At 44.5% G+C, this 14,399-nt stretch overlaps 1 pseudogene; it reads right to left on the reverse strand.

Moving 5' to 3' along the window:
* Positions 1-455: 455 nt before the first annotated feature.
* LOC123481730 lies at positions 456-10,383 on the reverse strand (annotated as a pseudogene).
* Positions 10,384-14,399: the final 4,016 nt, after the last annotated feature.

The raw sequence follows: 14,399 nt of genomic DNA on the forward strand, positions 1-14,399 counted from the left end.
ATACCTTCCACTGTAAGATCCCACATTCCACTCCACTAGGGGCCCCATTCTATTGGTGGAGAAACAGTGCGTGCTCCACCTCATCCTTTTTAGGGGTACTCATGATGGTAAGTACTCATAATGTCATCCATTTAGGGGTACTCATGAGGTCATCCTTTTAGGGGTACTCATGAGGTCATCCTTTTTAGGGGTACTCATGAGGTCATCCTTTTTAGGGGTACTCATGAGGGCATCCTTTTTAGGGGTAATAATTAGGTCATTTTTAGGAGTACTCATGAAAAAGTGGAGAAATTGTGTAAGGTTTTCCTTGTTGGTTTTCCTCTTCCTGTAGGTCTTCTAGACTGGTAGCGCTTTTTAAAAAGAAAACCCAGATAGAAAGGGGGGAGGGTGGTGCCAGATGCATGGCTCTGTGGTGAGTCTCTGTACATGGGGGACACACCACTCAGGGCCTGGGGGGCACTACTCTGATTTGTGGCAGTACAAGTCTTTAAGTGACTTCAGTTCCTCAATGAGGGTTTTGTTTTGGTTCTCCAGAACGGCCACACGGTTCTCTAGACACTTGACGTACTCCTTCTTCTTCCGGCGACACTCCCGGGCCGCCTCCCTGTCACAAACACACAGTACTGTATGTCTGCCTCAGCTAAGCAAATCTTAACATCATCATCATGTTACTCATGTGTTCACTTAACATTACCTCAACTTTATTACGTAGGTTTATAAGTAGGAGTTCCATATAAACAATATGATAAATTTACATTATAGGATATAGGCTACCATTTCACCCAACACCCTTCATTAAAGTGATCAACATAACCCTAGCTAACAGTGCTATAGTATCTATGGCCTCTACTCCACCTACCTGTTCTTCATCAGTCTGACCTCCCTCTTGCGGGTGACGACTACCTCTGGGCCTTCCTGGCCGGACAGGGCTGGAGAGGAGGCCATCACCATCCCAGGAGTCATGCTGCTGGTGTTGGCTGTACGGATCTGGTAGGTCTGCACTTCTCCAGAGGCAGCTGGGAAACAGAAGGGATCGTAGCATTACGTGTTAGCGTTTACGTCAAGAAATTCTGATTGTAGGCATAAAGGAGTTGTTTGTGTTATGTGTGACTGCATGAGATCCAGTCATGCAGAAAAAACTGTTCTGTTTAGACGTGGGAATGTACTAGCTGATGAACAACTGACGGGCACCCCATAAGAATTGCAACTTCAACGAGGGTGGGGCCGCCCGTGGTCCAAGAGTTTCTCACCTTGCATTACCACCTGGTTGCTGGGCACCAGGATCTGCTGTCCATCGGAGGTCTGAGCGTACTGCAGTATGGTGGTGCCCTGCTGGGCGCCCGCCGCGTTGGTCATGGTCAGCGTCTGCATCCCCTGCATGCCATCCGTACCGTTATTGGCCAGCTGGATGGCGCCGCCCTGGGTGATGGCGACTGCCGAGGAGGAGGCGGGGTTAGTGGATGATGGACAGGTTAGGAACATTTCAGCGGTCTGCTCGGTCATGTTCAGCAGGGCAAACCGTAGAGAAACGTTTTGCAACAGAAAATGAACATCTGTCATTATTGGACATGTTCAGGTAGTACCTTCCTGTTTCATTCAGTTTAAAAAAAATATCCCTACTGAACATGACCCTATTTCCACTATAGTCATTGACCATACACGACTCATCAAATATAAAGTAAGTATGCCTTGGACAAACTAGAACGAGCCAGGCACGCTTCAAATATGGCCATGATGAAACTGGAGTACGGGGGAAGTTGCCCCTAGATGCTGATCTTGGGTCAGTTTAGCATTTTCCCCTCAAGGGGATTGGTGGAGGGGAAGCAGATCTAGATCCTAGATCTGTACCATTGGGAGTGAGTAGGGAGGGGTAACGTACTGTACTGGCGCTGGCCGTCTGGTAGATGGGGCATGATGTGGGCATAGTAACGGTGGTGATGGCGGGGGTCGAGTCGCCCTCCGATTTCTCCTCCTCGATCGGGCGGGACCGCCGACACGTCAGGACGACAGGTCGTTCAGGATCTTCCTGCAAGGGACAACAAACACAATCCCAACCAATGTCTCAGACTCTGTCAACAATGTGTTGTCAGATTTCATTCACAGCCCAGAGCCAAAATGGCACCCAATCTGCATTTTGTATTTAGTTTTTAAATCCCTATCTAGCAACACTGAGTCCACATGACAGTAATGTTGCCAGATTGGGATCATTTAATGCTGCCCTGAGGCTGAGAGAGCGGCCCTGTGGAGGAGTGGTACCTGTAGGAAGGGCGTCTGGACAGAATCTCCTCCTCTTCTGAGAGTCTGTCACACTGTCCACCGACTCCTGGGAGTCCTGGGAATCCTCTGCAACTGTAGAAATCTGACACACGGTCAAACACAAGAGTTGCAGTTTATAGGGTGTCCAATCAAAAATGCATATTTTGACCAATGGGTAAAATGGTGTTAATTGTGTAGATCCTCCTCTAAGAAAACCAATGGTCCAACCCTCAAGTCTCTATCATAATCTGTTCAAAAGTTATTGGAGGGTTTACCCTTGTAGGATGGCCAGAATTAGGGCGACTAAATCAATGGAGGCCAGAGGAAAAAAAAGTGGTTAAAAATCTGGAAAATTGCATGGCGTCAGCTAGGCTGGATTCTGTGCAGGAATGAAGGCTACTGGCTAACTGACAGGATCACTTTCCAGTTGAACTCGTCATCTTTCTTCTAGAATCCGCACGACACAAAACAATAGAGGTAAGATGGATATACACTTTTCATATTAGTTTGAAATTCCTGTAATTCTTCGCAGATATCTCACAAAAACAAGCGTATCTCTGAAATGTCAATGGCGCACTAAGGGTATACAAAGCCTTTTATTTCAAAGCCTTTTACATTTAATTCAGCTCGTGTCATGCTAATTTAGCTTTTTGCGAACCACGGAAACAAACTTTGACCACAAAATGTAAATTTCTAAAAATGTGTTACGAGAAACCTGCACCGCTTATGTCAACAGAGCTAAGTGCTTATTATCGGATGTATTAGGTTATGAAATCTGACTTTTTGGATATAATGTTAATACACTGCTCAAAAAAAATTAAGGGAACACTAAAATAACACATCCTAGATCTGAATGAATGAAATAATCTTCAATACTTTTTTCTTTACATAGTTGAATGTGCTGACAACAAAATCACACACATTTTCAATGGAAATCAAATGTATCAACCCATGGAGGTCTGGATTTGGAGTCACCCTCAAAATTAAAGTTGAAAACCACACTACAGGCTGATCCAACTTTGATGTAATGTCCTTAAAACAAGTAAAAATGAGGCTCAGTAGTGTGTGTGGCCTCCACGTGCCTGTATGACCTCCCTACAACGCCTGGGCATGCTCCTGATGAGGTGGCGGATGGTCTCCTGAGGGATCTCCTCCCAGACCTGGACTAAAGCATCCGCATGCTCAGTGTGAACCTGCTTTCATCTGTGAAGAGCACAGGGCGCCAGTGGCGAATTTGCCAACCTTGGTGTTCTCTGGAAAATGCCAAACGTTCTGCACGGTGTTGGGCTGTAAGCACAACCCCACCTGTGGACGTCGGGCCCTCATACCACCCTCATGGAGTCTGTTTCTGACCGTTTGAGCAGACACATGCACATTTGTGGCCTGCTGGGGGTCATTTTGCAGGGCTCTGGCAGTGCTCCTCCTGCTCCTCCTTGCACAAAGGCGGAGGTAGCAGTCCTACTGCTGGGTTGTTGCCCTCCTACGGCCTCCTCCACGTCTCCTGATGTACTGGCCTGTCTCCTGGTAGCGCCTCCATGCTCTGGACACTACGCTGACAGACACAGCAAACCTTCTTGCCACAGCTCGCATTGATGTGCCATCCTGGATGAGATGCACTACCTGAGCCACTTGTGTGGGTTGTAGACTCCGTCTCATGCTACCACTAGAGTGAAAGCACCGCCAGCATTCAAAAGTGACCAAAACATCAGCCAGGAAGCATAGGAACTGAGAAGTGGTCTGTGGTCACCACCTGCAAAACCAGTCCTTTATTGGGGGTGTCTTGCTAATTGCCTATAATTTCCACCTGTTGTCTATTCCATTTGCACAACAGCATGTGAAATGTATTGTCAATCAGTGTTGCTTCCTAAGTGGACAGTTTGATTTCACAGAAGTGTGATTGACTTGGAGTTACATTGTGTTGTTTAAGTGTTCCCTTTATTTTTTTGAGCAGTGTATGTTAGAGAAAGACCTCACTGAACGATTCAGAACATGAATAATCATATTTGTCTTGGGAAAATGTATTTTATAAATTAAGGAAGTCTAAGAGAAAATCATTTTGTGTGGAGGTGCTGACTAACAGCAAATAAAATGTAAGCTATAAAATAAATAAAGAGCCACACACTATATATAAACCTCCAGTAATTTATTGGAAAACACCAACGTTTCGGCATCACTGTGCCTCCTTTATTTTTAGCCAATAAATGACTGGGAGTTTATATACAGTACCAGTCAAAAGTTTGGACACACCTACTCATTCAAGGGTTGTTCTTTATTTTTTTACTATTTTCTACATTGTAGAATAATAGTGAAGACATTAAAACAATGAAATAACACATATGGAATCATGTAGTAACCAACAAAGTGTTAAATCAAAATAGATTTTAGATTGTTGATTATTCAAAGTAGCCACCCTTTGCCTTGATGAAAGCTTTGCACGCATTCTTCTCAACCAGCTTCACCTGGAATGCTTTTCCAACAGTCTTGAAGGAGTTCCCACATATGCTGAGCACTTGTTGGCTGCTTTTCCTTCACTCTGCCGACCAACTCATCCCAAACCATCTCAATTGGGTTGAGGTCGGGTGATTGTGGAGGCCAGGTCATCTGATGCAGCACTCCATCACTCTCCTTTTTTTTTCTTTTTCCCGGGGCTTCATTATCAGCTTAATATTGCAGATGGATTGTAACTTCTATCAATGTAATTGTCTGCATCACTTCCAATCCCCCATGTTTTTTATATATATACTCCCCTTTATTACTTTTTGGTTAAGTGTGCCTTGAATTCTAAATAAATCACTGACAGTGTCACCAGCAAAGCACCCCCACACCATCACACCTCCTCCTCCATGCTTCACGGTGGGAACTACACATGCGGAGATCATCCGTTCACCTACTCTGTGTCTCACAAAGACACGGCGGTTGGAAACAAATCTCAAATTCGGACTCATCAGACCAAAGGACAGATTTCCACCAGTCTAATGTCCATTGCTCGAGTTTCTTGAACCAAGCAAGTCTCTTCTTCTTATTGGGTGTCCTTTTGTAGTTGTTTCTTTGCAGAAATTTGACCATGAAGGCCTGATTCACACAGTCTCCTCTGAACAGTTGATGTTGAGATGTGTCTGTTACTTGAACTCTGTGAATCATTTATTTGGGCTGCAATTTCTGAGGCTGGTAACTCTGGGTCTTCCTTTCCTGTGGCGGTCCTCATGACAGCCAGTTTCATCATAGCGCTTGATGGTTTTTGAGACTGCACTTGAAGAAACTTTCAAAGTTCTTGAAATGTTCCGGATTGACTGACCATCATGTCTTAAAGTAATGATGGACTGTAATTTCTCTTCGCTTATTTGAGCTGTTCTTGCCATAATAGGGACTTGGTCTTTTACCAAATAGGGCTATCTTCTGTGTACCACCCCTACCTGGTCACAACACAACTGATTGGCTCAAATGCATTAAGAAGGAAAGAAATTCCACAAATTAACTTTTAACAAGGCACACCTGTTAATTGAAATCCATTCCAGGTTACTCCCTCATGAAGCCGCTTGAGAGAATGCCAAGAGTGTGCAAAACTTTCATCAAGGCAAAAGGGTGGCTACTTTGAAGAATCTCAAATATAAAATATATTTTGATTTGTTTAACACTTTTTTGGTTACTACATGATTCCATATGTGTTATTTCATAGTTTTGATGTCTTCACTATTATTCTACAATGTAGGAAATAGTAAAAATAAAGAAAAACCCTGGAATGAGTAGGTGTTCTAAAACTTTTGACTGGTACTGTATAACATAAGGAACAGAAATGTTTTGGTACCCTTCCCCAGATCTGTACCTCGACACAATCCCGTCTCGGAGCTCTACGGACAATTCCTTCGACCTCATGTCTTGGTTTTTGCTGTGACATGCACTGTCAACTGTGGGACCTTTTATAGACAGTTGTGTGCCTTTCCAAATCATGTCTAATCAATTGAATTTACCACAGGTGGACTCCAATCAAGTTGTAGAAACATCTCAAGGATGATCAATGGAAAAAGGATGCACCTGAGCTAAATTTCGAATCTCATAGCAATATTTATGTAAATCAGATATTTCAGTTTTTTGTGTGTGATAAATTTGCTAAAATTTCAAATAACCTGTTTTTGCTTTGTCATTATAGGGTATTGTGTGTAGATTGGTAGGTTGCTGAGGAATGTAAAAAAAAAAAAATCAATTTTAGAATAAGGCTGTAACGTAACAAAAATTTGAACAAGTCAAGGGGTCTGAATACTTTCCGAAGGCACTAATTGCAGGGTACAGTGAAATTCATAAGCTCCAAGCTCCAACAGTGCAGGTCAAATATAGACCTGTTGCTGCTTATTACCAAGGCCTATTGCATGTACCTTCCTATATATATCACAATAAGACTAGTGTAGTGGAGGGAGGGAGGCATGGGGCCCACCTGGACAGTCTGCACTTGAGGCGACTGGATGACCGAGGGCTGGGAGGCCTGGATGACCCCGTGAACCTGAACCGTCCTGACCGTTGGGTAACTGCACTAGGGTGACTGTAGGGCCACTGGAGGAGACCTGTGCTGCAGCCATAGACACCTGCAGCAGACACACAATTAGAAACGGCTCATGAACGTAGCCTATACATGCACATTATAATGGTCCACGGTTTCCCAAAAGCATCTTAAGGCTAAGTTCATCTTAGAACAATAGGATCCTATGGTTCTAACGATGAACTTCGCCTTAAGATGCTTTTGGGAAACCGGGCCCAGGTCCATCTTTTAGCTTATGAATCTACTGGTATAGCCTACATGCACATAATGGGTACAATCAAAGACCATGAATAGAACTGAATAGAAGTGATTGATTATTCTTCATGTCGACGGAGAACAGTTCTGCTGTTCTACATACTGTAACTTATTTATATCTGAACGTTCTACAACGTTGTGCCCTGCTTAACGCAGCCCACCTATAGAGGCCCCCTATACACACAGGCTGCATTTACACAGGCAGGTTCTTGGTCACCTGCCCTTCTCCCCGATTGCTCAGTTTGACCGGGCAGCCAGCTTTAAGAAGTCTGTATGGCTGCGTTTACACTCACCAATTTGTCTTTTGACCATTCATATCAGCTCTAAAAAAGATCTGACGTGATTGGTCAAAGGACAAATGAGTTGAAAAATCATCAGAATTGGGCTGCCAGTGTAAACGCAGCCATACAGACTCATACATGTACGCAGAAATTAGGCCCTCGTAAAGAATTTCCACCTGAGGATCAATAAAGTTTAATTTGATTCAAGTGTCTGGCAACGTTGATGAGGGTAATGTACCTGGGCCAGTGTGATCTGCTGGGCCTCAGACTCAGAAACAGCTGTGTCACCACCCTGCTGTGTATCGGCGCCCGCTTCCATGGTCATTTAGTTGGCTGGATTGGAGGGTGGAGAACTCTGGAGAGCCTGTGAATGTCCGTTTTACACACAAAATGTAAACCACTGGATTTTGGTATGGATTTAATTCAGGGTTCTCCAACCCTGTTCCTGGAGAGATACCCTCCTGTAGGTTCACTCCGAACATTTTCCTGAAGAGATACCCTCCTGTAGGTTCACTCCAACCCTGTTCCTGGACAGACACCATCCTGTAGGTTTTCGCTCCAACCCCAATTTGTAACTGACCTAATTCAGATGATCAACCAGCTAATTATTAGAATCAGGTGCGTTAGATTTGGGTTTGAGTGAAAACCTACAGGACCTGTTCTCAACCTGTAGTGGAACAAGAGCTTCAAGTTCCTTGGTGTCCACATCACTAACGAACTATCATGGTCCAAACACACCAAGACAGTCGTGAAGAGGGCATGACAAAGCCTATTCCCCCTCAGGAGACTGAAAAGATTTGGCATGGGTCCTCAGATCCTCAAAAGATTATACAGCTGCACCATCGAGAGCATCCTGACTGGTTGCATCACCGCCTGGTATGGCAACTGCTCGGCCTCCGACCTCAAGGCACTACAGAGGGTAGTGCGTACGGCCCAGTACATCACTGGGGCCAAGCTTCCTGCCATCCAGGACCTCTATACCAGGCGGTGTCAGAGGAAGGCCCTCAAAATTGACTCCAGCCACCCTAGTCATAGACTGTTCTCTCTGCTACTGCACGGCAAGCGGTACCCGAGTGCCAAGTCTAGGTCCAAAAGACTAATCAACAGCTTCTACCCCCAAGCCATAAGACTCCTGAACAGCTAATCATGGCTACCCGGACTATTTGCACTGCCCCCCCCACCCCATCTTTTTACGCTGCTGCTACTCTTAATTATTTATGCATAGTCACTTTAACTCTACCCACATGTACATATTACTTCAACCACCTCAACTAGCTGGTGCCTGCGCATAGACTCTGCACCGGTACCCCCCTGTATATATAGCCTCCCTACTGTTATTTTATTTGACTTCTGCTCTTTTTTTCAACACTTATTTTGTTGTTTTATTTTACTTTTTTATTAAAAAATAAATGCACTGTTGGTTAAGGGCTGTAAGTAAGCATTTCACTGTAATGTCTGCACCTATTGTATTCGGCGCATGTGGCCAATAAAATTTGATTTGACAGTAGCTCTCCAGGAACATGGATGGAGTGAAAACCTACAGGATGGTAACTCTCCCGAAACAGTGTTGGGAGTGAAAACCTACAGGACGGTAACTCTCCAGAAACAGTGTTGGGAGTGAAAACCTACAGGACAGTAACTCTCCAGGAACAGGGTTGGAGATGCCTGATTTAAGTGACGTTATGCACTGACTATGTGATGTTTCCGTGGCTTTTGTGCCCCTGTCTATTTTATACACGACCAGGTTGTTATTTGTTTAGGTGATTGATTGTAGGCTATACCAGACATGTAGTAATACGTGTGACTATCTGAAAGTATGGGGTATACTATCCCAAACCACAAATAAGTAACGTTACTAAGGTAAAAATGTGTTCTTTATTGGAATTTCCCTCCTACGTAGACATCGTGCATGAGTGTGTTGCTCAATGTATATCTAGATAATAAGTTCCAACATTGCATGAAGGTAATGATTATACATTTTAAAAGTGCATTTTCAATGTACGGTATAATCTACAGTACATGTCAACATTTCCTAACAAGGTACCCTGTTATTGCCGCCTTTTTCCAGGTAGCTAGCTAGCATAAGTATATAGCAATTTTAGCTACAAAGATAAGTCAGTAGCTAGCTGACACTTGCCTAGTTATACTAATAGATTGTAAGAAAAAACATTCAGTTTCAACCAAATGGTACGAAATGTAGTCATGTTCATATTGTTGCTTGATATATCAAAGCTGTGTGGTAGTTAGCAAATATCGACTTAACCTGACTAACTAGCTATAGCTCCTAGCTAGTTAACGTAGATATAAAAATGTGTCCCATGCGGTAAAGTCTTGAGTATTTCCTCTTAATTCATTTTTATTTGGTTAACTATGACAGTTGAATTGATATTTATCTACGTTTGCTAAGTAGTACGCTTATTCAACATTTAACCACGCTGTGCTTGCACAGACTGACTATCTTGCAAGCTAACTAACGTTAGCTAGTTCTTTGGGGAGAGAAATGTCTGTAGCTAAGCCAGACAGTTGGGCTGGGCTAACATTCTATACCGCTAGTTAGCTTAGCAAGCTAGGCATTCGGACCTACACGTTTTTAACGATTGCCAGCAGGCTATGTAGCTAGCTAGATGGCCAAATTAGGTCTGCTAGCCAACATGCTGATACTATAATTACTGTGGTTGCAATCTTTCCTCGAGGACTCAAGCCTCACTCCCATTTTTCCAGTACCATTCTCACATAGCTGGCCGGCTAGCTTTGTAGACTGACTCAACATCGTGTAGCTCTGCAAAACCGCCGCCATGATCTCTTTGTTAGATTTGGACCGATTTCTCCAACACACCAGGGCTTTTTTCTATCCCCTTCTCCGCATCGGATGCTTACCCGACACAGACTCGCTTCGTCACTCCCGGGTCCTCCGAGCTCCACTTTTATTCAGACCGACACGTAAGAGACCGCGTCAGGCTACACCTCTGTCGCGTCACGGAGATGAACAACAACACGGAGAACGAGGGAGACGACGAAAATCATTTCTATCGACAGGGCTCGAATCTGAACGAAAAATGCCGAAATGCTAAACGAAGCAACCCGACAAGTACGAACATTAGCGGAAGTGTACGAAATGTAGTCCTAAATAAAAGTGTCAGCCGAGAATATGAACAGCTGTCAATCAAAGACATCTTATAAACAGATACTACAACATCTTTGTTATACATTAGGAAGCATGAGCAGTAGGCTAAAAACAGAATTGTATTTCCAGCAGAACTTATTGTAGAATCTGGAGCGATTCGAACTAGTGGCACAGCCTGCACTGCCTTAGACCACTGCGCCACTCGGGAGACCCTAGTGATAAATCAAGAGATCTATTCCAAATGTTTCCTAACCATGGGCCAGATATATTTAAGAATTTTTGTGAGGAACACATTTTTGTGAGGCTGTTGGAAATTCTTAAATGAAACCAAAGACTGTGCTTTGCCATCTGATTCCAAAAGAAGGGGAACCAGCTTCTTAGCCCAGGTGGGGGCGAGATTCCCTAAAAACAAGCCACTTCGTTACAGCTACAACCAGAAGTTACTTTTTCATAGCAGGTTAAGAGAACTTACGCAGCAGGTTAGGATAATTAACGTAGCAGGTTAGGATAATTAGGTTAGGACTTTTCATCCTAACCTGCCATGAAAAGTCACTTCCAGTCGTAACTGTATCGAAGGGGCGTGTTTTTAGGGAGTCCCAGGTGGGGGCAGTAGAACACTGTCTCTGAGCATTTTTTTTATATTTTTTATATATTTTTTTATTTCACCTTTATTTAACCAGGTAAGCCAGTTGAGAACAAGTTCTCATTTACAACTGCGACCTGGCCAAGATAAAGCAAAGCAGTGCGATAAAAACAACAACACAGAGTTACATATGGGGTAAAACAAAACAAAGTCAAAAATACAACAGAAATAAATATATATACAGTGTGTGCAAATGTAGCAAGTTATGGAGGTAAGGCAATAAATAGGCTATAGTGCAAAATAATTACAATTAGTATTAACACTGGAATGATAGATGTGCAAGAGATGATGTGCAAATAGAGATACTGGGGTACAAATGAGCTAAATAAATAACAATATAGGGATGAGGTAGTTGGGCGGGCTAATTTCAGATGGGCTGTGTACAGGTGCAGTGATCGGTAAGGTGCTCTGACAACTGATGCTTAAAGTTAGTGAGGGAGATAAGTGTCTCCAGCTTCAGATATTTTTGCAATTTGTTCCAGTCATTGGCAGCAGAGAACTGGAAGGAATGGCGGCCAAAGGAGGTGTTGGCTTTGGGGATGACCAGTGAGATATACCTGCTGGAGCGCATTTTACGGGTGGGTGTTGCTATGGTGACCAATGAGCTAAGATAAGGCGGGGATTTGCCTAGCAGTGATTTATAGATGGCCTGGAGCCAGTGGGTTTGACGACGAATATGTAGTGAGGACCAGCCAACAAGAGCGTACAGGTCACAGTGGTGGGTAGTATATGGGGCTTTGGAGACAAAACGGATGGCACTGTGATAGACTACATCCAATTTGCTGAGTAGAGTGTTGGAGGCTATTTTGTAAATGACATCGCCGAAGTCAAGGATCGGTAGGATAGTCAGTTTTACGAGGGCATGTTTGGCAGCATGAGTGAAGGAGGCTTTGTTGCGAAATAGGAAACCGATTCTAGATTTAACTTTGGATTGGAGATTCTTAATGTGAGTCTGGAAGGAGAGTTTACAGTCTAACCAGACACCTAGATATTTGTAGTTGTCCACATACTCTAGGTCAGACCCGTCGAGAGTAGTGATTCTAGTCGGGTGGGCGGGTGCAAGCAGCGTTCGGTTGAAGAGCATGCATTTAGTTTTACTAGTGTTTAAGAGCAGTTGGAGGCTACTGAAGGAGTGTTGTATGGCATTGAAGCTCGTTTGGAGGTTTGTTAACACAGTGTCCAATGAAGGGCCAGATGTATACAAAATGGTGTCGTCTGCGTAGAGGTGGATCTGAGAGTCACCAGCAGCAAGAGCGACGTCATTGATATACACAGAGAAAAGAGTCGGCCCAAGAATTGAACCCTGTGGCACCCCCATAGAGACTGCCATAGGTCCAGACAACAGGCCCTCCGATTTGACACATTGAACTCTATCAGAGAAGTAGTTGGTGAACCAGGCGAGGCAGTCATTTGAGAAACCAAGGCTATTTAGTCTGCCAATAAGAATGCGGTGGTTGACAGAGTCGAAAGCCTTGGCCAGGTCAATGAAAACGGCTGCACAGTACTGTCTATTATCGATCGCGGTTATAATATCGTTTAGGACCTTGAGCGTGGCTGAAGTGCACCCATGACCAGCTCGGAAACCGGATTGCATAGCGCAGAAGGTACGGTGGGATTCGAAATGGTCGGTGATCTGTTTGTTAACTTGGCTTTCAAAAACTTTTGAAAGGCAGGGCAGGATGAATATGGGTCTGTAACAGTTTGGATCTAGAGTGTCACCCCCTTTGAAGAGGGGGATGACCGCGACAGCTTTCCAATCTCTGGGGATCTCAGACGTTACGAAAGAGAGGTTGAACAGGCTAGTAATAGGGGTTGCGACAATTTCGGCGGCTAGTTTTAGAAAGAAAGGGTCCAGATTGTCTAGCCCAGATGATTTGTAGGGGTCCAGATTTTGCAGCTCTTTCAGAACATCAGCTGTCTGGATTTGTGTGAAGGAGAAGCGGGGGGGCATGGGCAAGTTGCAGCGGAGGGTGCAGAGCTGGTGGCCGGGGTAGTGGTAGCCAGGTGGAAAGCATGGCCAGCCGTAGCAAAATGCTTGTTGAAATTCTCGATTATTGTAGATTTATCGGTGGTGATAGTGTTTCCTAGCCTCAGTGCAGTGGGCAGCTGGGAGGAAGTGCTCTTATTTTCCATGGACTTTACAGTGTCCCAAAACTTTTTGTAGTTAGTGCTACAGGATGCAAATTTCTGTTTGAAAAAGTTAGCCTTTGCTTTCCTAACTGCTTGTGTATATTGGTTCCTAACTTCCCTGAAAAGTTGCATATCGCGGGGCTATTTGATGCTAATGCAGTACGCCACAGGATGTTTTTGTGCTGGTCAAGGGCAGTCAAGTCTGAGGAGAACCAGGGGCTATATCTGTTCTTAGTTCTGTATTTTTTGAATGGGGCATGTTTATTTAAGATTGAGAGGAAATTACTTTTAAAGAACAACCAGGCATCCTCTACTGACGGAATGAGATCTATATCCATCCAGGATACCTGGGCCAGGTCAATTAGGAAGGCCTGCTCGCTGAAGTGTTTTTGGGAGCGTTTGACAGTGATGAGGGGTGGTCGTTTGACCGCGGACCCGTTACGGACGCAGGCAATAAGGCAGTGATCGCTGAGATCCTGGTTGAAGACAGCGGAGGTGTATTTAGAGGGTAAGTTAGTCAGGAAGATATCTATGAGGGTACCCATGTTTACGGATTTAGGGTTGTACCTGGTAGGTTCGTTGATAATTTGTGTGAGATTGAGGGCATCTAGTTTAGATTGTAGGATGGCCGTGGGTGTTAAGCATATCTGTATAGACCTGTGGGGGCAGTAGAACACTGTCTCTGAGCGTGCTGTATAGACCTGTGGGGGCAGTAGAACACTGTCTCTGAGCATGCTGTATAGACCTGTGGGGGCAGTAGAACACTGTCTCTGAGCATGCTGTATAGACCTATGGGGGCAGTAGAACACTGTCTCTGAGCGTGCTGTATAGACCTGTGGGGGCAGTAGAACACTGTCGCTGAGCGTGCTGTATAGACCTGTGGGGGCAGTAGAACACTGTCTCTGAGCGTGCTGTATAGACCTGTGGGGGCAGTAGAACACTGTCTCTGAGCGTGCTGTATAGACCTGTGGGGGCAGTAGAACACTGTCGCTGAGCGTGCTGTATAGACCTGTGGGGGCAGTAGAACACTGTCTCTGAGCGTGCTGTATAGACCTGTGGGGGCAGTAGAACACTGTCTCTGAGCATGCTTTATAGACCTGTGGGGGCAGTAGAACACTGTCTCTGAGCATGCTGTATAGACCTGCTGCCACACTCAAGCTGCAAATCAGCAATAGGAAG

Source organism: Coregonus clupeaformis, chromosome 23, assembly GCF_020615455.1.
Source record: "Coregonus clupeaformis isolate EN_2021a chromosome 23, ASM2061545v1, whole genome shotgun sequence".
NCBI classification, from domain to species: Eukaryota; Metazoa; Chordata; class Actinopteri; order Salmoniformes; family Salmonidae; genus Coregonus; species Coregonus clupeaformis.